Raw genomic sequence first — 26,141 nt, 5'->3', positions numbered from 1 at the left:
CGTCACTGCCCCATGGTCTCTCTTGTCTGGGGAGTTTTCCCTTATCTTGCTCGGTCAGAGGAGTTCCTTTGCCATTTACATATAAACATATCTGTAGTTGAGAGGAGGGGAGCTAGCCACCTTGGCTACTCTATGAGTATCATACTCATTAACCAGATTATGCTTTCGCTTTAATCACAGGACAGTGTGTTCTGCCCTTTCCTCAGAGGTCAGATGTTTTTCCATGATCTCCCAATATTTAAACCTCTTGCTAGTTTTCCCCCTTCTATCTAGTTTATTTGTCTTGATGGCTGAGTTCATCCACTCTCCATGTGTCGGGGGTGATGGACCAATTCACTTAATGCAGATCTCCCTTCTAGCTATCATCATTAATACAAAAAGTAGCTTTGCTTCCATTACTGTTAATTTAACTTTCTCTGTTGTGTTACCAATCCCAAAGAGAATAAGAGTTGTACTTACTTTTAGATGTTTTTGAAATATCGAATTTAACGTCTTACCAACTTCTTCCCAGAATATTCTCAGGGATGGGCAGCTCCAGAACATATGGACATCGTCTGCCCTTTCTTCCCCACATTTAGGGCATTTTTTCATTCCTGCGTTTTTTAATTTTGAGAGTTTTTTCGGTGTCCAATAGGCTCTATGCAAAGTATAAAGATGATTCCTTTTCAGTGCCGCGGATTTTAATGTTGACCAACATTTCTCTATTGAATCTTCCCATATATTTACTAGGTCTTCTATAATCAGGTCTCTTCCCCAGATTTGGTCTACCATCTGGGAACTTTCATCTTCTTCCGTTATAAGGGTCCAGTACCATTTTGCTACCTCTTTGTTTATGGGTAGGATTTTTATCATTTCTTTTTCTAAGGTCTTGCTATCTTTATCATGTGTTGGTATTGTCTTTGCCCAGCTGCTTAGTTGATAAAACTTGAATTTTGATATTGTTCCATTGGAAATCTTGTGCATTTCTTCCCATGAGATTAATGTTGACCCATTTACGAGTTGACCCCAGTATTTAATATCGTTTTGTTTTAAGGGGGTGGCCATGGCGTCTTTTAAACAGTCCGGAGTTCCGGGAGAGTTCCATATCGGTGCCATTGTACTGTAATAAGGGATTTTTAGGATTGTTCTAATTTGCATCCAAAGTTTAACTCCCTCCTTTAGTATCTTTAGCTTGATTTTTGGTGACCAAATTTAAAAAGAAAGTGGTCCTCAGATTCTGTCATTGCTTGCAGGTATTCTGGGTAATACTGGTGTGTTCTTAGGAGAGCTCGTATATTTTTAAATTGAAAAGCCCTGTAATATTCTGTTAAGTCTGGACTTGCTATTCCTCCTTTCTCTTTTTTCCTCCTGAGTTTTTTCCATGATATTCTGGTTCCCTTGGAGGCCCATATAAAACTTGCAAGCTCTCCCTGCAGCTTTTTTAATGCGACTTTTTTAAATTCCAAAGGGATGTGTTGAACAAAAAGGTATATTTTGGAGTATAGTCATTTTTATGATGTTAGACCTCCCTATAAAGCTTAGAGGTAGGCTAGACCATACTTTAAGCAGTTTTCTCACCTCTCGGGCCACTCTATTTAGATTGTTTTGTGGTATTTTATCTAAATTTTGATTTACCAGGATGCCCAAGTATTTTATCTCTTGTTTTATGTTGGGGCTATTAAGGTGTGTGTTCCATGTCATTATTTCTGTTTTTGTGTGATTTACTGAGTATCCTGAAACTTGTCCAAAATTACGAATGATTTTTTCAATAGCTGGTTTAGATTTTATATATTTGTCTGTGAATAGCATCAGATCGTCTGCGTAGAGTGCTAACTTTTTCTCCCACCCTTGGTATTTAAAGGGAGTTATTTCCTTACAGCTTCTGAGTTTGTTTGCTAAGGGTTCTATATATAGGTTAAAAAGCAGGGGGGAGAGAGGGCACCCCTGTCTAGTGCCTCTGCCAATTTTGATATTACTCGTAAGGCTGCCATTAACCAGGATTCTTGATCTAGGATTTTTATAAATTTCTCCTACTGCGTGTTGGAAGGAGTCCCCTAAGTTATTTTTAATCATTATGCTATTCAGGAATGCCCAGTTTACTCTATCGAATGCCTTAGCGGCATCGACAGTTAGTATTGTGAGAGGGGTATTTTTTGACGTGGCTATGTCTATAGCGCTAATGAGTTCATGTGTTAATTCATGTAATTGTCTTCCTTTTGTAAAGCCCTTTTGATCTGGGTGTATAAGTTGAGGTGTAAGCTTTCCTAGTCTTGTTGCCATTATTTTAGTGAATATTTTGTAATCTGCATTGAGCAGAGATATCTGCCGGTATGATTCACATTTTTTGGGGTCTTTTCCTGGCTTTAAAATGATTGTTATCACTGCGTCGTTCCATGTATCCGGCAGCTTTTCCTTTTGTTTAAAGTATAAATTTACCAGCTCTGTTATATGTGGGACCAAGGTATCCAATAAAGACAGGTACAACTCATTTGGCAGTGCATCTGGGCCTGCAGCTTTTCCTTTTTTCAGGGTTTTTATTATGTTTTTAACCTCGGTTGTTGAAATTTCCATATTTCGCTCGTTTTTCTCCTCTTCAGATAATTTTAACACTGGCATGTCTCTTAAATATTCCTCTATCTGTTCCTCAGATGGGTTGACATTTTCAGTATATAGTTCCGAGAAGAAGGTTGCAAATTCATTTCTGATTTCTTCTTCCGCTGAGGTCAGGCTTACTTGATCTTGTTTTATTAGGGTTTTTACCTTGTTTCTTACTGCATCGGTTTTTACTTTCCATGCAAGCCATTTTCCGCATCCCTCTCCATATTCATGATTTGCCAGCTTGCTTGCTTCCCACTTAGTTCTTACTCTTTCTTCAAGGATAACGCTGAGGTAATTGGAATTGTTATGGTCAATTGTGTCCCCTAACGTAGACCCCAACGGCTCCATGTACGTGCTTCAAGTACATGTAATTTCCCTCCATGACCAGATATGAAGACGCAAATACATTTGCGTCCAACGTTAACATGTCTTCTTTCAGATCCACCATGAATGGGCCGATAATTCCGTTCCTAAGTATGCCGTGCCACCGTCTTTACATGGTGCACTTTCACGTTTCCCTGACTCTGTTGAGTTAGGCCCTGATTTCTGCCATCGAGCCCTTTCTGCCTTCTGCCTCAGAAAACTGCAGCCTGGATCTGCATCCATGACCCTTACCCTACTCCCTGTGCGGCGAGCGGTGCCCGGCTCGGCCTGCTTGCCTGCCAAGACAATTCAGCCTTCAAGTTATCTGCTCCGCTCCTCGAAAATACATTCCTGTCTAGTGATTTAGGTAAACATCTCCCCAGCTGCAGAGCAAAGGGCCCGGCCTTTCTGTCTCCGTGCATGAAATTCATTGCTCCTGTTACCATGGTAGGCCCATGGCCCCTCGCATTACACGTAGACACGTAGACACATATGCACGCACTAGCAGTCAGTATAGAATAGCCTCTACCCGACAGACCTTTCCTTCTAGATAAAACAGTTCTACAACACAAGATATCAGATATGATTTGGGTTTAGGTTGTTCTGACACGCCAGACTTCTGTCTCCCCTTTTGGTGCTAAATGTCAAGTCCCCTTCACCCTCCAGTTCCACGTCAATCACACGTCATGTTGCCTGCGCGCGCATCCAGCCATATATTTCTGCTGACACTGCAGGATTCCTCTATGAATCCACCCACTTGTGACACTTTCATGTGACGTTTCCAGCACACACCTCCGTGTACGCCCTCGTGCACGCCTTCTGTTACGCACATGTGTTCTTATCTCGTTTCTTTCAGCTGTTACGCCTTCTGTATCCTTCATCATTGTATGCATTTACTATATATAATGTGCACTGTTAATAAAGCATTGTCTATCCCTTCCTGAACCTTCGTGGTGATGGAACATGATACCATGGTTCGAACCATTCCATTACATGGAATAAAACCCTTATAAACTCAGCCTCCACGGACTCTGCCTCTCATTTTTGATTGAGCTATTTTATTGAATTTATACCGCATAGAAATTCAGTATACGGTAAATTTATTTACCACAAAATTGGCGCCCGAATAGGGACCCCTCCCCCACCTTACACGCCGGCGATGCGTCGCAGGCCTTGCCCCCTGCCACAGCCGTGACGGACAACTACGCGTACCCGCAGGATTTCCTGTATCTCCCTCAGGCCTACGGAGGTGACGGAGACTGCGATCGACATCCAGACGAGGCGGTAAGGAGTGCGGAGGATCCCGACCAGAGCCCAGCCGAGAGAGCAAGGTCCGAGGTGTCTAGAGGCCCACCAGTTCTGAAGTACCTACGTCACGTGTCGAGTCGAGTTCAGTCCGGTCCAGTCCAGTCGAGTTTCCGAGGCCTTCTGTTCTGTGCTTCCCGGTGAGTACCGTTGCTGGGGACGCATCTAGACGGGTGCATTAATTTGTGTCCGGTCAAGACGGGTTTGGGTACGCAGACCCGGTCTGCACTGTTTTAGCAGTGTATCTGTACTGTTTAGCAGTATATCCAGTATCCAGTTATTCAGTTATTGTTCGTTCTGAAATGTTTAAATGTATTTTAATGTCGTGGTATGAGTGATTGTTTGATCTTCATTCCTGTGTTTATTGTATTAGTTGTGTCCAAGTCCGAGTAAGTATCAAGTATCAAGTATCGAGTTACAGGATGCCTCTATTCTCTAAACTAAGACAGATAGGAACTAGAAAAGGGATACTTGAGGAGGCTGTTCCCATCCCACCCAGGGACACTCCCGGTCATTTTATGTACCACAAACACGGCTTAGACGCCGTATTATATCTCGACTTATGGGTGGATTACACTAAGGATTTGGCAGAGAATCAGAGATGGCCCGCTACAGGGACATGGGATGCCGAGTGCATCATGAGAGTAGAAGAAGCGTTGTGGAAAAAGAAAGCCAGACAGTCTCAGAAAGATGCCATCGAATTGTGGCGTAAAGAAGCACACAGACGGACAGAGAAAGCACTCAGAAAAGCAGAGAAAAGTAGAGAGGATTCTGAAAAAGCCAAAGAAAAAGAACTACTAGAAGAAGGAGAACGAGTTAGAATGGAACAACATGACAGACAGAGTAATGCTATTTTGACAGGATTATATCCAGTCCTGGCCGAGGGCCTGCCCAAGGCGACCCCGGAAACACCGAAAAATCTGCCCCCTCCATTGGTTCCGACCAAATTACGTCATAAGACCGCAGCAGATATTTTTCTTTCATCCTATTTAGATGATGTAGCTCCCGCATATACCAATGTACCCGCTCATGAACCCCCTGCTGACCTTAACCTACCCCATGATCATCAGCCCCCAGGTCCGCAACAACCGACCCTCCCTGCACCGCTTCCTGCACCCGTACCTGTTGGTCCCCCTATTAATCCGCTTAATCCTTTTGGGTCTGGCACAGTCCAGGTTCCAACTACGTTACAGCCGATACCGACCCTACAGCCAGGTTATGCCTCAGCCTCCGCATCAGGAGGTGCTACAGGAGGTTACCGCACCCCGCCACAGTTACAACGAGTGACAATGAGAGAATTCGCAATGTCGCGAACACCTAAAGGTGCCCCAGCCGAAAAGCTCAGAGAACAGCTTACAGATTGCAGATATGACACAGTGCCTGGTAAAACAGGGCCCATGTTGTTAGCGTCCGTACGTTTAAGACGTGTTACAGATTATTTGCAATTGCTACCAGAAATGCCAGACCATCTAGACAAAATGTATCATTTTATTAGAACAGGAGAAGGACCGGAGAGTGTTGGTGACGCCATGTCACGTCAGAAAGTTGAGAACAAAGGTTTAATTATGCGATTTTTGGTTAATTGTTTGATAAGAGAACAAGATCAGGCAGGTTTTCCACAAAATGAAATGGATAGATTGAACAGATGGAGTCAGAATATTGCTGATGGTAAACATGACAAAGAGAGATGTGTACATGCTATGGTAAGAAAGATTCGTAAAGAAATAGTAGTAATACATGCCCGTCGAGAGTCTGAAGAGCCACTCGAATCAGACGATCAGGACTCCTCACAGGAGGATGAACCAGAGAAGACAGCAGAAACTTCGCAACTAGCAAGTAGAGACATGATGGCATATGTAGGTAGAGAGAAACATCCTAGACCCCACTCTTTTGATAGGCCCTTCGATAGACCCATTCGTAAACAAGAATCGTTCGAAAACAAGGAACGTTACCTCTGTCCGATACCAGAGCGATGTACCCTTGAACATGTATTCCAAATTACTGACAAAGTACTAAAAGAAAGGATAGGTTATCAAGAACTCAATACCCTACGTGATCAGGAACTAGCCCGGTCCGCAGTACAGTGGGCCGGAGATGACAGCATATATAAAGATGATTCGGTAGTGCAAACATTTTTAAGTCTTATTCCAGAAGAACAGCGATTAGCTGGTATATATATGACACAACACCTCATTATACAGTATGAAAATAGAGCATCTGACCCAGGTCCGTTATATAACTTACTGCAGGACTTACTCCTGAGAAGATGGAGAGGTCTAGGTACTGAACTAATTGAAACAATTTTAGAACAACGCCACAAATATAGAACATTCTTGGCACCACATCTTGTTTCTGTTCCACCCCCAGTCAGGAAACCATTTCACTTTGACTTTGACAATCAGAATCCTTTACGAGAAGTACATCCAGTCAGGAATGCTGATGATACCCTTACACGTGTTTACGTATACACGCCTATAACTAAAATGGAATTATTGGAAATGAAGAAAATAGTGCCCAGTCATGATAAAGACCCTGCAGGTTTCCACCGTGAAATAAAAGACATGTTACTCATGGGTGATTACACCTATCCCGACATTATGAAAATATTGAAAGTTTTACTGCCTGCCGGTATTTTCGAGAAACTGAAAGAAAAAGAATGGGAGGTGGGAGATCAAAAGATTGAGTGGGCTGCATTAGAAAATGAAGAAACGACTCGAACCCCAGGTTTGGGTCTTGGGGATAAAACTAAAGCATTACCAGGATTGTTAGTACAGGTTTTGCCACGTTTGTTAGCAACTAAAAAGGAGGACTGGGATGCAATCTCAGCCTGCAAACAGAAACCCGATGAAGACACTAGTGATTTTTATTCCCGATTTGAGAAATGTTTTATTATTAATAGTGGCCTAAAAGCAAGTAGCGAGTCGTACCCACACCTTTTTGTATCCAAATTAGTCGAGAATTCATTGCCCCAGGTTAAGAACCGTGTACTGAAAGTCGAGAGCACATGGCAAGCTAATTCGCCTTCGCAAATGTTACAAATGTTACAGTATCACCAGAATAGGATCAGGGAAGAACATGACCGTGAACAGAGACGTATGAAAGACACGAAAATGAAAATGCTAGTTGCTCAGTCAGTCCCAACAGACGGTCATAAAAGGGGTACTACACAATCCAATAATTCAAATTCAGCAGCTCCTGTTAAAGGGATATGCAACTATTGTAAACAGCCAGGTCACTATGTAAACGATTGTACAGTTTTGAAACACAACATAGCCACAGGTAAAACTAAAGAGAGACCGCGTCCTCCTAGACAGGATCAGGCCCCACAACACGTTCCACAGAATGTTCAGCCTATGCAGACTTCACAACAGACTGTAGCGGTACCACAGCCACAACCCATTGCCGCAACACAACATGCAACTCAGCAGATGTACCAATATGCACAGTCTGACTATCCCGATTATCAGCGATACACATGAAACAGCCTAGAGAGGGAGGTCGGCTTGCCTCTTATTGAGGTTCCTGTAGATCAAGAGGGTCCTTATGTACATAGTCAGGTATTAGGGAAAGATAGAAAGTTTTTGATTGACACAGGGGCAAGCAGGACAACAATCAGTCACGACGAGGTTCCAGGGGCACCCCTCTCAGGCTCACAGAATGTTTCCCTTGGATTTTCAGGAAAGCCTATTGTTAATGAAGTATCGAAACCAGTCCCACTTGCAGTTGGTCCTTTGTCCCGCACTACTGATTTATTACTCACGAAATCATGTCCAGAAAACGTACTTGGTATAAAGACCCTAAAAGCTCTAGCAGCTGTAATTTGTTGTTCTCCGGAAGGAGTAAGACTGTTTCTGCGTGATTTCAAAGGCCATTACGTATTGAGAGATTTTGACCCCCGGTTACAAAATGTTCCTGCACATTTATGGGCGAAAGGCCCCACTGATGTAGGTTGTATGCACATCACTCCATACCGCGTCACACTGAAGCCAGGAGTAGTACTACCACGCATTCGGCAATACAAGTTACCACCAGATGCTGTAGTGGCTTTACTGAAAATCATTGACGAGCTCATTGCACAAGGAGTGGTTATAGAAACCGACTCCAATCTATGTAATTCCCCTATCATTCCAATTCTTAAACGTACTGATCCAAATGCACCTCCAGTTTATCGATTAGTTATCGATTTACGAGAATTGAATAAATGCATTGTACCACAATATCCCGTGGTCCCAGATATTTCATCCCTATTGACAGCTATTGATTCCGAAGCGACGTTCTTCACTGTAATTGACCTCAAGAACGCCTTCTTTAGTGTCCCTATAGACCCGGAAAGCCAATATCTTTTCGGATTCTGTTTAAATGGCAGAAGCTTCAAATTTGCACGTGCACCTCAAGGATTCACAGAAAGCCCCAGTATCTACAGCCAAGCATTGAAGAGAGAACTTGACAGTATCCACATGCCTGACAACACTGCCCTACTCCAGGACGTCGATGATCTATTGATCACCGCCCGCAGTGAACCAGAATGTGAACAAGCGTCACTGACAGTTTTGCATTTCCTGGCGGACAAGGGACACAAGGTGTCTCCTTCGAAGCTACAATTCTGTGCCCAGCAAGTGGTATACCTTGGGCACTTGCTGTCCAAGTGGGGTAGGCAGCTGACACCTGACCGAATTCAGTTAATTGCACATCTTCCGCAACCTAAGACACAGAAAGAAGTACGAGCCTTTATTGGACTCACTTCCTATTGCAGACAATGGATTCCACAATATGCATTCCTAGCTAAGCCACTCATACAGTTGACAACACAGGAGGCAGCGTCTTCGACTGTCCTTCCTTGGACTCAGGAACATACACAAGCTTTTGACGAATTAAAGAAAGCCTTATGTCAAGCACCAGTTTTAGCAACACCATGTTACAGCAAGCCTTTTACACTTTTTGTCACTGAACGCGAAGGTACTGCATTGTCAGTACTCACCCAGGATCAAGCAGGTTCACACAAACCGTGTGCTTATTTTTCTAGTACATTAGATCCAGTAGCCCAGGCTCTGCCTGCGTGCTTGAAATCTGTAGCAGCAACAGCTCTAGCGATCAGACAGAGTGATTCCATAGTGTTAGGACATCAATTGACAGTACAAGTTCCACATTCCGTGGAAGTCCTTTTGAACAGAACACAGACTCAACATCTGACTATAGCACGACTGACAGGGTATGAATTGACATTGTTTCAGCCACACATAGATATCAGACGCTGCAATACATTGAATCCTGCTACACTTTTACCATTAAGTGAGACAGACCCTTTGGCACATGATTGTGTTGAAGTCATTACCATTACGACGAAACCCAGACAAGACTTAACAGACACTGTATTACCAGATCCAGACCTGACACTTTATGTGGATGGTTCATGTATGAGAAAAAGTACAGGAGAGTTAGTGGCCGCATATGCAGTGACTACTGAAACTGAAGTCATAGAAACACATCGCATTGACACACTGTCAGCCCAAGCAGCAGAGCTCATTGCTCTGACTCAAGCCTGTATACAAGCAAAGAACAAGAGAGTTAACATTTACACGGATTCACGTTATGCATTCGGAGTCGTACACGACTTCGGTGTACTCTGGCGAGAAAGAGGTTTCTTGACCTCTCACGGAGCCAAGATCCAGCACGGTCCCCTCATCCAAGCTCTGTTAGAAGCAATACATTTGCCTACAGCCATATCCATCATGAAGTGCAAAGCACATACGAAAGTTACAGATACCATTTCCCAGGGTAATGACCTGGCAGATCGAACAGCCAAGCATACAGCTCAGACTCATACTCACACAATCGATATGACAAAGACAGTAGTCCCGACACCGACACATTGCATGACAGTTAGGGATCCCGCCCTAGATGTAATTGACATACAGACACATGCTACACCAGATGAAATCAAGAAATGGATTGAACTAGGAGGGATACAGACAGAACAGGGATGGATGACGAAGGGAAAAGCCACATGGTTTTTCCCCGACTCTATGGTTCAAGTTATCATTAACACAGCACATAGTCCTGCACATTTAGGAGAAAAAGCCATGTTAGACAGTATCCAAAACCTTTGGTTCAATAAGCATTTACGAGTAGCAGCAAAACAGAAAGTGCGTACTTGCATGATCTGTTGTCAGTTCAACCCAGGAAAAGGCATTCCCGTAGAGCAAGGTGGATTTCATCCTCCCGATCACCCTTTTGAAGTCCTCCAGATGGATTATATCCAGATGGAACGTTGTCGAGGATTCAAATATGTCCTCGTAGTTGTATGTGCACTCTCCCGATGGACAGAAGCATATCCAGTCCCAGATTACACTGCTCCGACCACTGCCAAGCAGCTGGTACGTGAATTCTTCCCCCGGTATGGTTTACCCCGTATCGTGTACTCAGACAATGGTCAGCCATTCTCGTCCGAGCTTATGAAGCAGGTATCACTCCTGCTAGGATATCAGTGGAAGTTCCACTGTGTCCGACATCCCGAGGCAGCAGGTCTCGTAGAGAGACACAATCAGACCCTGAAAACACGTCTCGCCAAAGTGTGTAAAGAGAAAGGCGTAGATTGGATAGTAGCTTTACCAGTTGCTCTTTTCTTTACGAGAATGGTAGCCCATTCGAGAACAGGGCTATCCCCGTACGAGGTGGTCTTTGGTAGGCCGCCGAATATGTGGGGGGCGCCTCTGCCTCGTAAGATCACAGATGTTGACTGTAATATGCTGACAGATTACCTTGCCTCCTTGATGTCTGCACTACAATCATGACGTTCACAGGTAGCTGCAGCCTTTCCCAACAACACCGAGGTGAAGCCACACGAGATCGTCCCTGGAGATCTAGTGCTTATCCGGAATTTCGATCGGAGGAATCCGCTGGAGCCCCGCTGGCAGGAGCCGAAGCTTGTTCTTCTCACAACAAGGACCGCTGTTAAGGTGGAGGGCCGCAAAGGCTGGCTCCACTCGAGTCATATTAAGAAATACCATGGACTCCCGCCAAAAACAGACTCCCAGCCCTGCCCCGTTTCAGAGACTGATACTAAACTCCCCTTGGTAGAAAATACTCCTCAGCAGGAGTACAAACTGAAATTGAGGTCTAGCAAGTCAGACAGTTTAATTGTTTAAGTCCTCCCCTAGGTGAAGCGGTTAGACAGGTTCCTGACATGTATCAGTTAGACCCCGATAGAGAGAGAGATAGAGAGAAACAGATCAAGAAAGAGAAATATTGTAAATCTCTCCGTAGCCATTGCATTGTTGCATTATTGATTATGTTTTTTCTGAGTCTTACAATTATTGCTACAAGTTTATTATTACACATGTATTTTCCTATTTCCGTAGGTGCACATTCTTCCTCAAATGACACTGTCGAGCATACTTTCAGTGAATTGCCCCCTCACGAGTTATCTTACCGACTTGCGCTGCGCAACAATACTTTCATCAGTATGTTACATCATTCTCATCAGACCAGCAACGCTACAAATTGTTGGATATGTGGCCGACTCCCTCCCTATCAGAAATACAAGGGAGTTCTGCCCCTCTTTCCGTATCCGTTTACACACAATGGTTCCTGTGGTGCATGGTTTAGTTTAATAAATTCTTTACATTCAGATACCATAGTTTACCAGGGCAATTGGGTATGGGGGAATCTGAACACAGTTATGCATAACGCATGTTTCCCTGACAAGGAGGGTCTTCCACAAAGGACAGGGACCGATCTAGAAAACGAAGTGTACGGATTGGGTAATTTTACACTTAACCTCATGATTCTGAATGTACTGTCCGATACAAAACCAGACTTACCCGCTATGTCAGTATTACCAGTCAAAGGTGAATTATGTGTCAGAAAGAATGGTTCAGTACACCTAGGTCATAGTGAATGTACTACTGTGATTGAATTCAGTGATAAAGGCAAGTCTACATTCAAAGCTTCCCGTCATTCCTATTTCATTTGTGGTCAGACAGCTTATGTACGCTTACCCCTAGATTGGGATGGTACTTGTTACATTGCATTCCTTCTGCCACCTGTTTTCCTAGCCCCACCTGATTATCATAGGGACTCCCATCTAGTACACAATAGACCCAAGAGAGATCTCTCGATTGTCGACTATACTGAAACAGCATGGGAGCAATACACAGACTTTAATAAAGGTTTCTTTCCCTATTTGGGTACTGTCTCGAATAGTAAACTGATACGTAGACTAACCAGAACCCTTGAGGCAGTAGTGAATGAAACTACTTCCGCCCTAGGCAACCTAACAGAGGAACAGTCTGCTATGAGACTTGTTGTTCTTCAGAATCGTCTTGTTCTTGACGTCATCCTGGCCGATAGGGGCGGAGCTTGTAGAGTCATCGGATCGAGCTGCTGTGTTTTCATTCCAGAAAATGCACCATCAGTATATAAAGCCATAACCCGTCTCCACAAGATTGCAAGTCAGATACACCAGAATCCAGGCACCTGGACTTGGTCCGGTTGGCTCTGGAGCGTGTTATCAGCCTGGGGATGGAAGGTCCTATCCTTCCTCGGAATAGCCCTTCTCATAGTATTCAGTTGTTGCCTATGTTTACAATGTGGGCCGGCGATTTGCGGCCTATGTGCCACACCATGTATTCCCCATCCAAGTCCACGTTCTAAATCCCGCCTGAAAAAGGAAGAGCAAATGATGTTATATGAACAAATAGATGGACTAATGAAGATTGATATATCATGAAGGGTCCGTAGGGGACAAGGAGGGAATGAGGTAATTGGAATTTTTATGGTCAATTGTGTCCCCTAACGTAGACCCCAACGGCTCCATGTACGTGCTTCAAGTACATGTAATTTCCCTCCATGACCAGATATGAAGACGCAAATACATTTGCGTCCAACGTTAACATGTCTTCTTTCAGATCCACCATGAATGGGCCGATAATTCCGTTCCTAAGTATGCCGTGCCACCGTCTTTACATGGTGCACTTTCACGTTTCCCTGACTCTGTTGAGTTAGGCCCTGATTTCTGCCATCAAGCCCTTTCTGCCTTCTGCCTCAGAAAACTGCAGCCTGGATCTGCATCCATGACCCTTACCCTACTCCCTGTGCGGCGAGCGGTGCCCGGCTCGGCCTGCTTGCCTGCCAAGACAATTCAGCCTTCAAGTTATCTGCTCCGCTCCTCGAAAATACATTCCTGTCTAGTGATTTAGGTAAACATCTCCCCAGCTGCAGAGCAAAGGGCCCGGCCTTTCTGTCTCCGTGCATGAAATTCATTGCTCCTGTTACCATGGTAGGCCCATGGCCCCTCGCATTACACGTAGACACGTAGACACATATGCACGCACTAGCATTCAGTATAGAATAGCCTCTACCCGACAGACCTTTCCTTCTAGATAAAACAGTTCTACAACACAAGATATCAGATATGATTTGGGTTTAGGTTGTTCTGACACGCCAGACTTCTGTCTCCCCTTTTGGTGCTAAATGTCAAGTCCCCTTCACCCTCCAGTTCCACGTCAATCACACGTCATGTTGCCTGCGCGCGCATCCAGCCATATATTTCTGCTGACACTGCAGGATTCCTCTATGAATCCACCCACTTGTGACACTTTCATGTGACGTTTCCAGCACACACCTCCGTGTACGCCCTCGTGCACGCCTTCTGTTACGCACATGTGTTCTTATCTCGTTTCTTTCAGCTGTTACGCCTTCTGTATCCTTCATCATTGTATGCATTTACTATATATAATGTGCACTGTTAATAACGCATTGTCTATCCCTTCCTGAACCTTCGTGGTGATGGAACATGATACCATGGTTCGAACCATTCCATTACATGGAATAAAACCCTTATAAACTCAGCCTCCACGGACTCTGCCTCTCATTTTTGATTGAGCTATTTTATTGAACTTATACCGCATAGAAATTCAGTATACGGTAAATTTATTTACCACAACGCTTAGGGAGTCCTTCTGTCTTTGTCTATCTTTTTGCAAGCTTTCTTTCTTGTCTGGATCTTTATCCACTAGAATTTGGGAGTCTAGGGTGTTTATGATTTTTTCTAGATCTGTTATTTCCTGTTTCGCTTTCTTTAATTTATGTGTTCCAAGGCTAAGTAGCTTGCCCCTTAATACGGCCTTATATGTGTCCCATACAATTTGTTTTGATGTTCCTGTTTTATTATTTTCGAAAAAGGCTTCTGTTTCTTCTTTGAGTGCTTGTACAATTTCCTGATCTAAAAACATGGCTCTTTCCACCGTAAACCTTTTATGTATCTGAGTTACCTTAGTTTGTAATGTTAACTGTATGGCGGAGTGGTCTGATAGGTGGGCTGGAATGTGGCTTAGGTTTGTTTCACTTTGAAGTAGGCTTCTATCTATTAAAAAAAAATCAATTCTAGATCTATGTCCTAGTTTTTTTTATTGTGTAATGTGAAGGGTTGGCTCTTGTCTCCTTTTTCTTTCCATATATCTACGAGCTCTAAGTCTCTCTTATAAATACCAATCCACTCCCTCATTTTTGGTAGATTAGGAAGATTAGGATTTCTTCCTGGAGGAGACCTATCTGTTTTAGGGTCTAAGATGAGATTGAAGTCTCCTCCTAGAATTACTGGAGTGTTGGCTAGTAGCAGATGTGTATACAATTTCTGTAAGGGCTCAGGGTCATCAAGGTTGGGGCCGTAGTAGCCTGCTATTGTAAAAGCGGTTTTCCCCAATTTTATTCTTGCTAGTGCCCACCTTCCTTTACTATCAACTTCCGAAAATTCCATAATTGCATTTAAGGATTTTTTAAAAACAATGGCTACTCCTTTGATATTGCACCCTTGGTTTGTGCAAATATGCATATCCACCCATCCTAGATTTTACATTATCTGATCCCATTCCTCTTTCAATAGTTGTGTCTCCTGTAGAATAATAATTTTGCTTTCAGATGCCTTAAGGTATTCTAGGATTTTATTCCTTCTACTTTTCGTTCTCATGCCATTAACATTCCAGCATAATATTTTTATGCTTCTACTGTTGTCTCCCAATATTTTTGCTTATTTTTATTGTCTTTAGTTTGCCGATTTCAATAGCTTTGGTAGTGAATTGTTGATGTTCCATTCTTTTCCAATTTTTTCCAATATTGAGGATTATTTTTTTGTTTTTTTCCCCCCATTTTGCCCTCCACCCATTTTTTGTTTTGTGGGTTTTTTTACTTTTTTGATTTTGTGTTTTGTTCTTACTCTCCCTGGGGAAGCCTCCTTCTTCTTTTCTTGGGGTTTCCATCTTAACCCCTTTGGGCTCCTCGAAACTAGACCTGGAATGTTTGTTTTATTTACTTTGCGCCATCACCTAATCACGGTTATTTATGAATATTTTGTTGTTATTTTTTTTTGCCGGCCTTTGAATCCATTTCAACTTGTAGGGTTTTCCATTTGGACAGTGCCTTTCATTAAACTGAGCAGATTTTTCACTTCTTCAGGGTCTCTGATGTTCCTCATTTTGTTGCGCCACATGATTCGTAAGGAGGGTGGGAACTTCATTTGTACTGTAGCCCCTAATGATTGTAATTCTGGCATGAGTTTTCCCAACTCCCATTGTCTGTCCTGAGATGCTTTGGACATATCAGATCTAATTCTGAAGGACCATGAGCCTTTACTAAAATTTCCCTTTTTTGGAGCCTCGCCAAGGATCTTTTCTTTTAATGTGTAAGTCTTGAAGTTTATAAGAATCTTCCTGGGTGTTTTTCTCTCTTTGGCCTTTTCAAACGGATCTCTGTGGACTCTCTGTATGTCTTCTTCCAAAGTCTCAGCGTCGCTCCATGGAAAGTGTTCCACCAGAAGACTTACAATAAATTTCTTTATATCAGTACCTTCTTGACTTTCTGGAACGTTTAAGATTCTTATATTATTTTTCCTTGCTTGATTTTCGAGAGATTCCAGTTTCTCACTCATATATTTTCCCTCCTGTCTCAGCGTGTATAGTTCTTTCCTGTTACTTTCCACCCTACTGATCAATCCGCTTACTTCCCCCTCCACAGCTGTGACTCTCTCTCCTAAAGCATTTAGTTTACAATCCAGCTTTTCGCACACTTCTTGAATCTTATCTTGCTTTGCTTCCGATATGGCGAATTTGTCTCTCATTTCGGTCCATATTTTTTCCAGAAACTCATCCGTTTGATTTCTAGTGCTTTTAGAACCTGATTTTCCAGCCTCCACGGTTTCCTGTTTCTTCTGCGTCTCAACAGTATCTTTCTCCTTGCTTAGTTCCATCTCTTCTGTACCTTCTGTTTCTCCTGTTATGACTGTTGTGACGGTTGTTATGGCTGCTTCAGCCATATCTTGAGGAGAGCAGTGTGTTCTGAGTTTTCAACTTCTTTGTTTTCTAGTCTGATTTTAATTGTTGTTGTTGTTTTTGAGGAGATATTAGGACTTTTGCTTTGTAGAGTGAGGAGAGGTTCTACTTGGGGGGATTGATCTTTTTTCTGCTGTGGTAAGGCTAGCTCAGGCTTATCCACTAATATTTCAGGTCAAATTATATAGTCCTTTACACTGTTTGTCTGCTGCTTCTGTACCTTAAAGAAGGTTCTCAGTGAGGGTGTAATCTTTATTTTCGGAGTCGAGTCATGTTTGTCTCCAAGTAATTTCACCTTATCAGTGTACTTTTTTATGGGCTCAAGAGGTGTTTTTTTGCGTTCCTTCGATTAACCTCTCTAGGAGAAATATTCTTGGGGTATTGTTCTTGTTTGAGGAAGTTCCTATTTCTGAGGCTATAACTAGAGTCCACAGTTGCCGAGCCTCTTTTTTTCTCTGTGTTACTCTGGCTGGCTGATTTTTGTAATTCTTCGCTTTTTTGGTGAATGTCTGTGTTCTTGTCTTTGTCTCCCCTGCTTGCTCCGATTATTCCCCCCTCTTCAGGCGATATTTCATTCATGTATTGCCTAGTTAAGGTATTTTCCTCTTTTTTTTGACAATCTCGTCTGACTTCACTGAGTCTCTGGGTTCAAACCCGCAGAAGCGCTTCTCTCCTTCGCCTATGCTTCCTTTGTTAAATAAAACCTCCAAAAGGGCTTTCTCACGGGTCCCGTAGTAAACTGAAAGTGGACTCTGCTCACCTCTATTGCTGCCGCTGCCGCCGCCGCTAATGCCCCGGAATAGGTAGTCGAGCCTTCCGGATGCTTTTCTGTGGGCCGCTCTCGCCTTCCCGGCCTCCTCCCAGACTCCAGAGAAGTTTGCGCCGTGGTCCGACGTCTCTCCCGCTGAAGCCTGCTCACCTCGTCTATTGGGCTTCCCTTGTGCCGAAAAACCTTCAAAAAGCAAGTAACCGACCATCCCCGTTTTCTCTTCGTTAGTCTGTAATTAGTTGGTTTTTTTTGTTACGCTGTCGGAAACTTTGCAGGGAAGTCTTTTGCTCTACTACAGTCCGCTCATGCTTTGTTATGCACAAACAGCAAGATTATGCCTCCATACTTTCCGTAGTTGTTTTAGTAAGTTGCTCAGGTTTTTCTTTTGCTTATTCTTGAAAAACCCTATGATGTGTTAGCGCTGATTTGTGCCGTGCATCATGTTATCCAGGTCTCTTGGTCGAGGAGCTCTCCGACCGAGCGTCCTACTCGGCCGCCATCTTCCCCCAAAAAACATTGAAGCATGGCAGGGTGTCACTTTGACACCCTGTTGCACCCCTCAATTGTGTGTGGGTGCACATGTGGCACACATACATGCCCTAAGGGCATGTATGTCTGCCACATCGCACTGTTGGAAACGCAAAAAAAATGCTTTTTCAAATGTTTTCATTATTTACCACCAACTTGTAGTTTGTGGTAAATAATGAATCCTTAACTGAGGAATGCACCAACTTGAGTGCTCCCTACATCCTGGAATCGGTAATTTACCGAATCGGTATGTTAAGAATGCAGTATTTTACCGAATCCTTAAATTACCGATTCAGTAAAATACTGAATCTTAAAAAATGCCACCTACATCTAAAAAGCCCAATACCGGTCGGTAACGGCCGAAATTCGGTAATTTCGGCCATTACCGACCGGCATTGGGTGAGCTACATCTGGCCCTAAGTGAGTACGGTCCTCATTACAAGAAGGGGCTTTCTCTTTAGGAGTCTTCATTTGTGGTCTTCACCCCTGAGGCGAAAGCCGGGGGCTCAATTTACAATTTTAAAAGTGTGCATTTCTTAATATTTTGTGGCATTTCGTTTAAAACTTATGTCCCTTTTTAAAGTTTGCGAGCCTCACTGGAAGGAATCGCCGCTTCCCCACGCTGTTCCCAGCGCAGCAGACTACGTGCTGACGCCGGGGATTACAGCTGCCATATTGGGAGAAGGAAGGGTGGCGTTCCAGTAGCTGGACGCCTGCCACCCTCCTCAGCACTCGATAAAAAGAGAATGGTGGCTCGTCCGCGCAGCGGGCGGGCGCGCCGAAGGCACGCCAAAGGCAAGCCCGTCTGCACCCATCCGCGCCGGACCCGCGCTTAGCGCCACGACCCCTGGTTCAGCGACGCGGGATTGGATTAGTTACTCCGCTGCCGATTTACATCAGCTGAGACCTTCCAGGGGGCATGTATGCTCCCAATACGACCTCGGCAACATTAACGGAGTGAGTTCCTTCTGCCCTGGTTGCAAAAACTATGTACCTTTTGTTGATCAGAAAGCCACATCATCCCAATCACATAAAAACAAGCCTAAGAACATTACTATCTCACTTATAAACGCACGTTCTTTGGGAAGGCATAGACAGGAAATCACCAACTTGATTCAGGATAAGAAAATAGATCTGCTCTTCATCACAGAAACTTGGATGGATGATACATCGGGTCCGGATCTAGTGGTGGCTGTGCCTAATGGTTTTACTGTATATCGGCAAGATAGACAGGGGAAAAGAGGTGGGGGCTTGGCAATTATTACCCGGAACAACTTTTCAGTTAGAATTTTGCCCATATCTTCTACAACATGCGAAGCCCTGCACTTCGCCATTAAGCTCACTCCATCATATAATCTTAAAGGAGTACTTATTTAAAGACCTCCAGGGGCACGTGCTGAATTTCTGTCCTCTTTTTTGTCTCTTATGGAACCCCTGGCAATTGAACATACCTTCATGGTATTGGGGATCTAAATTTCCATTTGGAAAAATTTAATGATACCGAAACCTTATCTCTTATGGCTGATTTTGCCACTTTGGGCTTAGCCCAGTTGGTAACAGCACCTACACATGAGGCTGGTCACACACTGGACGGCATTTTCACCAACATAAATGAGATAACAGTAAAGGAAATACTGCCCCTCACCTGGTCTGATCATTTTGCTATCATGAGTAGCATTAGTATTAGCCAGGCCAATAAATTCAACCAGAACTCCCCAACGCAAGAACCTTTTAGAGTTTGGAAGGATATTGACAAGGTGAGCTTAAGAACATCTCTAATTGACACCTGGCCGACCATTTCTGGAGATTCTAATGGAGCCGTGCAGCAATTCTCAGATTGGTTAAGTTCGGCGGTAGAGATATCTGTCCCACTAAAAACTATTTCTAAAAATAGGAAGACGCCTTCAGCACCTTGGTTTACGGAAACATTGAGAAAGCAAAAACAGATTTGCAGGAATCATGAGAGAATATGGCGAAAAGCCTATGATAGCAAAAATAAAATGATATATAAACAGACATTGGCCGTCTATAAAAAAATGATTTTTGAAGCCAAAAAGAATTTTTATGGGGAACAAATTGAAAGCGCAAAAAACTCCAGCAGACAACTATATGAGGTGGTGAAGTCATTAGCTGGAAAATCGCCCGATTTGGCTCCCCCACCCTCTCAGGCATTTTGCGATGCCTTGGCAAATTTTTTCTTCTCAAAAGTGAATGACATTTACGCCGAATTTTCTATGATCAATAAACCAACTAATTTGGCACCTATCCTATCCAATAAACAAACTGAGTGCTCATTCACCCAATTTAAAGAGGCAAAGGAGGATCAAATTACAGACATCATCAGGCTAATTAAATCAGGTTCTGCCCTTGACCCTTGTCCTCCCAAGATTTTTCCCCCTATAATCGACTTAATAAGTGATTTCACAATGCAAATCTGTAATGCGATGTTCATATCAGGTGTTTTTCCTGATAGGTTAAAGAACACGCTATTAAAACCTCTTCTGAAGAAGCCAGGCTTGGATAAAGAGTTACTAAAAAACTACAGGCCAATTGCTAGCTTGCCTTTCTTAGCCAAAGTGGTTGAGAAAGTAATGAATGTTCAGCTTTCAGAATACATTGAACAGAATGATTTGCTCTATGAGTCACAGTTTGGCTTTCGGAAAATGCATTGTACCGAGACTGCACTCATCAATGCCACTGATGATATCAGGGCCATTAGAGACCAGGGTGGCACGGCGGTTCTGGTTATGCTAGATCTATCCGCGGCCTTCGACACGGTCAATCATTCCATCCTGATTGAGAGTGTCGGAGAGCTGGGTATCCATTCCACGGCTGGAGCTTTGCTTGCTTCTTTTTTGGCAGTGAGAACGCAGGCAGTAACTCTAAGGCCTTTTAGATCGGTCGACCTAGCTCTACCTTGTGGAGTGCCGCAAGGCTCGTCCCTAAGTCCGACACTTTTTAACATTTATGTGTCGGACTTAGCTAGGGTTATCAAGATCTACCGGATGAGCCTCACCACTTATGCTGACGATACGCAGCTGGTGCTAGCCATCAACAATGATGGAGAAGAGGTGGCGGCTCGGTTTCAGGAAGGCATGCTGGCAATTAAGGAGTGGATGGCCTGCAACTGTTTAAGACTGAATTCCGAGAAAACGGAGGTGATCATTTTTGGTAAACTTTTTCCCATCTGGTCATCAATTTGGTGGCCTCCGTTACTCGGAGTACTACCGTCTCCGGTGCAGAAAGTTGGAAATCTTGGAGTTATCTTCGATGTCAAACTAAACTTTGTTAATCATGCCAATCAAGCAGCCTCCACAGCATTTTACAAACTCAACTCCTAAGAAAAATAATTCCATTTCTCTCAGAAAATGGAGGAAAAACGGTGGTGAGCTCACTGGTACTGTCCGCCTTGGATTACTGTAACAGTTTATTTCTGAATGCGCAAGCTCGGGTGGTTGCCAAGTTACAACTGGTCCAGAATGCGGCAGCAAGACTGCTATCTGGGACCCCCAAATATAAACCGATTAAACAAGTAATCAGGAGCTATCACTGGCTGACGGTTAAAAACAGGATTACATTTAAAACATTGTGCCTCACCTTTAAAGCCATCCATCAGCTAGGGCCGAAGTTTTTTAAACAGAAGCTCATGTTTTATCGCCCCACTCGACAATTAAGGTCAATAAATTCATTTCATCTTACTGTACCAAGAACTAAGACAGTCACTTGGGGAGACAGATGCTTCACCAATGCTGCAGCCAGACTCTGGAACACGCTTCCACTGGTGATTAGATCCACCCCTACATTGTTACAATTTAGAAAATTGTTGAAGACATGGCTGTTTGACCAATAAGTTCCACCTCCCACCTTTATTATTTTTCATTATTTAACCTGTAAATTGAGCATATTGAGGCACCCGTGAGTCTTAGCGCCAAGACGCCCAAGGGCATATGATGCGCTTTATAAATTGTAAAAATAAATAAATAAATAAATAAAATAAAAAATAAATGATTTACCATAATGGCCTGCTGACGTGGCCTACTATCTGGGCTAATATTGTCCATGGTAGACTCTCTGGATTTTATCCATTGCTTCAGGTTTGCCGATAGCCCATCTAATCTTTCTGTTAAGAATCTAATCTCCTCCCTGACAATAGTTCTCATTTGGATATGAATATTTGATACTAGATATGAAACCCACCCCGGCTGATCATTTGTTAGACCTGTGGAGCCCCCTATAATAATCCCATCACTGACACCTTTATCTTGGGTGGTCTGGAGCTGTTTTTTCCTTCTAGCTGGCGGTTTAGCTTTAGGCTTCAATTTAGCTTTGGTATTTCTATCTGGTAGGTTTTTGATCACAACCTCGGGTGACTCTGTAGGCACCACCTCTATAGATACTGTTGAGACATTAGAGAGCTCAGAGACTCGGACCCTGGACTCTAAAGTAGGACTGGGAGCCAACATTGATGTTTCTAGATCTGGGGTAATAGATAAACGTCTCTCAGTCCGTTCTATTTCTGTGGCCACAGCCCCCAGAGCTTTCTCCTGCATCCTATCTATTGAGGTGGGTTTAGAGCTAATTTTAGGCAGAGCTGCTGCTTGTTTCTTATCCACACATGCTTGTTTCCCCATTTTTGCTATACTGTTAAGATATGTATAAACAAACAGAGTTATCTTTGCTATTATTGGGCTCCTACTCAAGACAAAACACCCAGACAATGCAATACAAGTGTACAAATCAAAGGGTATATCAACTCAGTATAGGTCAACAGTACCCTGTGTCCAGAGCTTGTGATGTAAATATTAGGGGGGATGCCCAGCCCAGCGCATCACCAGCAGCGGAGCAGCTAGCGATGGTGGCCGAAAGATTGCAAGCGTTGCGGTGGGCTTCTTCCGTAGGCTGGAACCCCCACAAGCAGACGCCGATGACCGTTCTCCTCACGGCAGATCAGGTTTGTCCTCATCCCGCCCTGCGGGAGTGCCGGGCCGGTTTTAATTGCCCCTGCCACTTTGTGAGCGCGTCACCAGCTGCGCGCCTCGTGAGGCCCCCTATGAAGTGGAGTCCTGGGCCTCGCGGTGGGCTTCTTCCCCTCGGAGCAGCTAGCGATGGTGGCCAAAAGATGGCAAGCGTGGTGGTGGGCTTCTTCTGTAGGCTGGAACCCCCATAAGCAGGCGCCGATGGCCGTTCCCCTCACGGCAGATCAGGTTTGTCCTCACCCCGATCAGGTTTGTCCTCACTCACGAGGATGCTATTCTAAATTCGTAGGAATAATCCTAGATATGATGATGAATTGTTAATTTTATTATTATTATTATTATTAAAGGCTTTTATATCGCGCTCTATTACTAAAAAAATAGTATCCTGGCGCGTTGAAGGCAGAGCAGACTAGGTGAGCGTAAATAGCTAGGAATACAGGGAGTGGGGAGGTTTAGACTATAATATTAAAAAGATGGGTTTTTAGACTCTTCTTAAAGGAACAAAGAGTCGGTGCAGTTTTTAGATGAAGAGGTAAAGTATTCCAGGATTTCGCTGCTCTCACTGAGATCGATTGACCGCCAAGTCTGCAATATTTAAATTTGGGGACAGTCATTTGGCACAGATTAGCCGAACGCAAAGGGCGATTGGGAATATACAGGGAGAACCTATTTCTCAGGTAGACAGGCCCAGTGTGATGGATGGCTCGATACGCCAGCACTAGGATTTTAAACAGAATCCTGTGGGCAACAGGGAGCCAGTGCAGAGCACGGAGAAGAGGTCGAGCACTGGAACGCCTTGGGACATTGAACAGGAGTCTGGCGGCGGCGTTCTGAATAACCTGAAGGCGGTGAATCAGGTAAGCCGGTAGGCCGGAGAACAGACCATTAGCGTAGTCTAACCGAGAGAGTACTAATGCCCGAATGACAGTCTCTTTAGCTTCTTTCGGTAATAGAGGGAAAAACCTGCGCACAGTTTTTAGAGTGAAAAAACAAACTCCAGTGACTTTATTTATATGGTCTTCAAACTTAAGGTTCTTACCGAACCAAACCCCCAAATTCTTCACTGGGCCCGAAGCAGCTTTTGGAGGGGGTAGGTTGGTAGGCCAAAGACGGTCACTAAAATCCTCAGGGAAAGAGCCATATAGCAGGATCTCGGATTTGCTTTCATTACATTTTAACTGGGCGTTAGCTAACCATTGGAAGACAGAAGATAGGCATAATTGGGCCGCCGACGTATCTAAATTATCTTTGGGCCAAGTAAACAACAATTGCGTATCGTCGGCGTACACCATAATTTTTGCCCCTAACTGTTCAGCTAGGTAGATCAGAGGGGTAAGATAAATATTGAAAAGCAAAGGGCTTAACATAGACCCCTGAGGAACACCAGTAGAAAGCAATTTAGGAGTGGAAGCAAAGGGGGGCAACCAAACTTGTTGCGTGCACTTATTTAAAAATGAGGTCAGCCAGTCAAATGCGGAGCCAGTAATACCTATATCGGCTAGTCTGGAGAGTAGAAGGGAGTGAGGCACCGTATCGAAGGCAGCAGAGAGGTCCAATAAAATCAGAACCGCTCTGCCACCCCCGTCAAGGCACTCCCGAATAGCCTCCGATATTTCGACTAAAGCCGTCTCTGTACTGTAGGCGGCCCTAAAGCCAGACTGAGCTGGGTGTAGGGCCTCCGTGGATTCCACGAATTTCTCTATTTGACCAAAAACAATCTTTTCGCATACTTTTGCAAGCGCTGGCAGCAAAGATATTGGTCGAAAATTGGACGGGGTGGCCGGATCAAGTCCATTTTTTTTTAATAGTGGGAGCAGTTTTGCTTGTTTCCAACAGTCAGGGACGGTAGCTGAGTGGAGCGAGAGGTTAATAATTTGGGTTACCTCATTTCCCACCGATTCCGCTACACCCGCAAGTACTCTGGCCGGGCATGGGTCAGAGGGAGATCCGGATTTTAAGGCAGCAACAATGGCAGTGATATCCGAATCTAGTTGAAGGGTAAAATTGGCCAATTGGGCGGTGCGACTGGGCATTAAGGGAAGCGAAGTTGTTAAAAGAGAAGAAGGGCCATTACAAACATTTTGCAAGTCCACCTGAATTTTGGCAATTTTTTCAACGAAGAACTCAGATAATTCTTCGCACCATTCTTCTGATGCGGACAGCAAAGGTTTTGATGCACAGGGGGATACAAAGCTATTGACAATCGCAAATATTTCCTTGCTATTGTTGTTAGCTTTGCTGATGCGCCCTGCGTAGTAGCTACTTTTGGCAGATCTGATGGCTGCATAATACTTTTTCTGTGCAGTCCGCAGATCCTTTTTCGCCTCTGGCAGATAAGCTAGTCTCCATACCCTTTCCAGCTTTTTACAGCCTGATTTGAGGTCTCGGAGAGCAGGACAAAACCAAGGTTTAGAAGGGGTAGAACGAAGTCTACAGACCCGGCTGCTCTTAATTGTTGCGACAGTCGCACGCTCCACCCATAGGTTAAAAGCGCTGGCTGCAGCATCAATGTCAGGAGGAAGCAGTGGGCGAGAAGCAACAAGACCAGCTGAAAGAGTATTTAAATTGATCTTCGGTGTGTGGGCAATTTGGGGCTGGATCGCAGTAGAGAGCAGTAGAGGCCAAGCGAATCTGATGAGCTCATGGTCAGACCAAGGTACTGGCTCAGGATGGGCCATGTTGATGTCAAAGTTTGTGCATACCAGATCCAAAATATGGCCGCCCAGGTGGGTTGGAGCGACCACCCATTGTTTTAGTTGGGCCATGGAGAGAACTTCTGCAAGGCGAACCGCCTCTGGTAGGTCCGGGCTGTCAACATGGATATTAAAATCCCCCAGAAGGAGGTACCGGGAATGACGCAAAATCCTAGGAACTATAACTTCTTCCAGGACCTGTACGAAATTGCCGATATAGCCAGGAGGACGGTAAACCAGCGTGCCACCAATGGATGAGTGGGCATTGAATATCAGAGAGAAGTGTAGCAACTCCGCCTCAGCCAGTTGTTCTTGGGGGTCAAAGGAGAAAATCCACTGTTCTCTGAAAACAACCGCGGTTCCGCCACCTCTACCCAGAGGGCGGTCAGACCTGAAAATTTTAAATCCACGTGGAATAGCAAGTTCCACAGAAGGGGCACATTTGTCATTGAGCCAAGTTTCCGTAATAAATAATAAATCCAGCTGATTGTCACTCAGCAGCTCAAAGATATCTGCTGCATGTTTGACCAATGACCTAGCATTGATCAAACCGGCCTTCACCAGTGAGGTATCAGTGGGATAGAGAGGCGGGAGGGTAAGGCTGGGC

This window comes from Lissotriton vulgaris, chromosome 7 (assembly GCF_964263255.1).
Source record: "Lissotriton vulgaris chromosome 7, aLisVul1.2, whole genome shotgun sequence".
Lineage (NCBI taxonomy): Eukaryota > Metazoa > Chordata > Amphibia > Caudata > Salamandridae > Lissotriton > Lissotriton vulgaris.
This window is presented reverse-complemented; position numbering follows the sequence as displayed.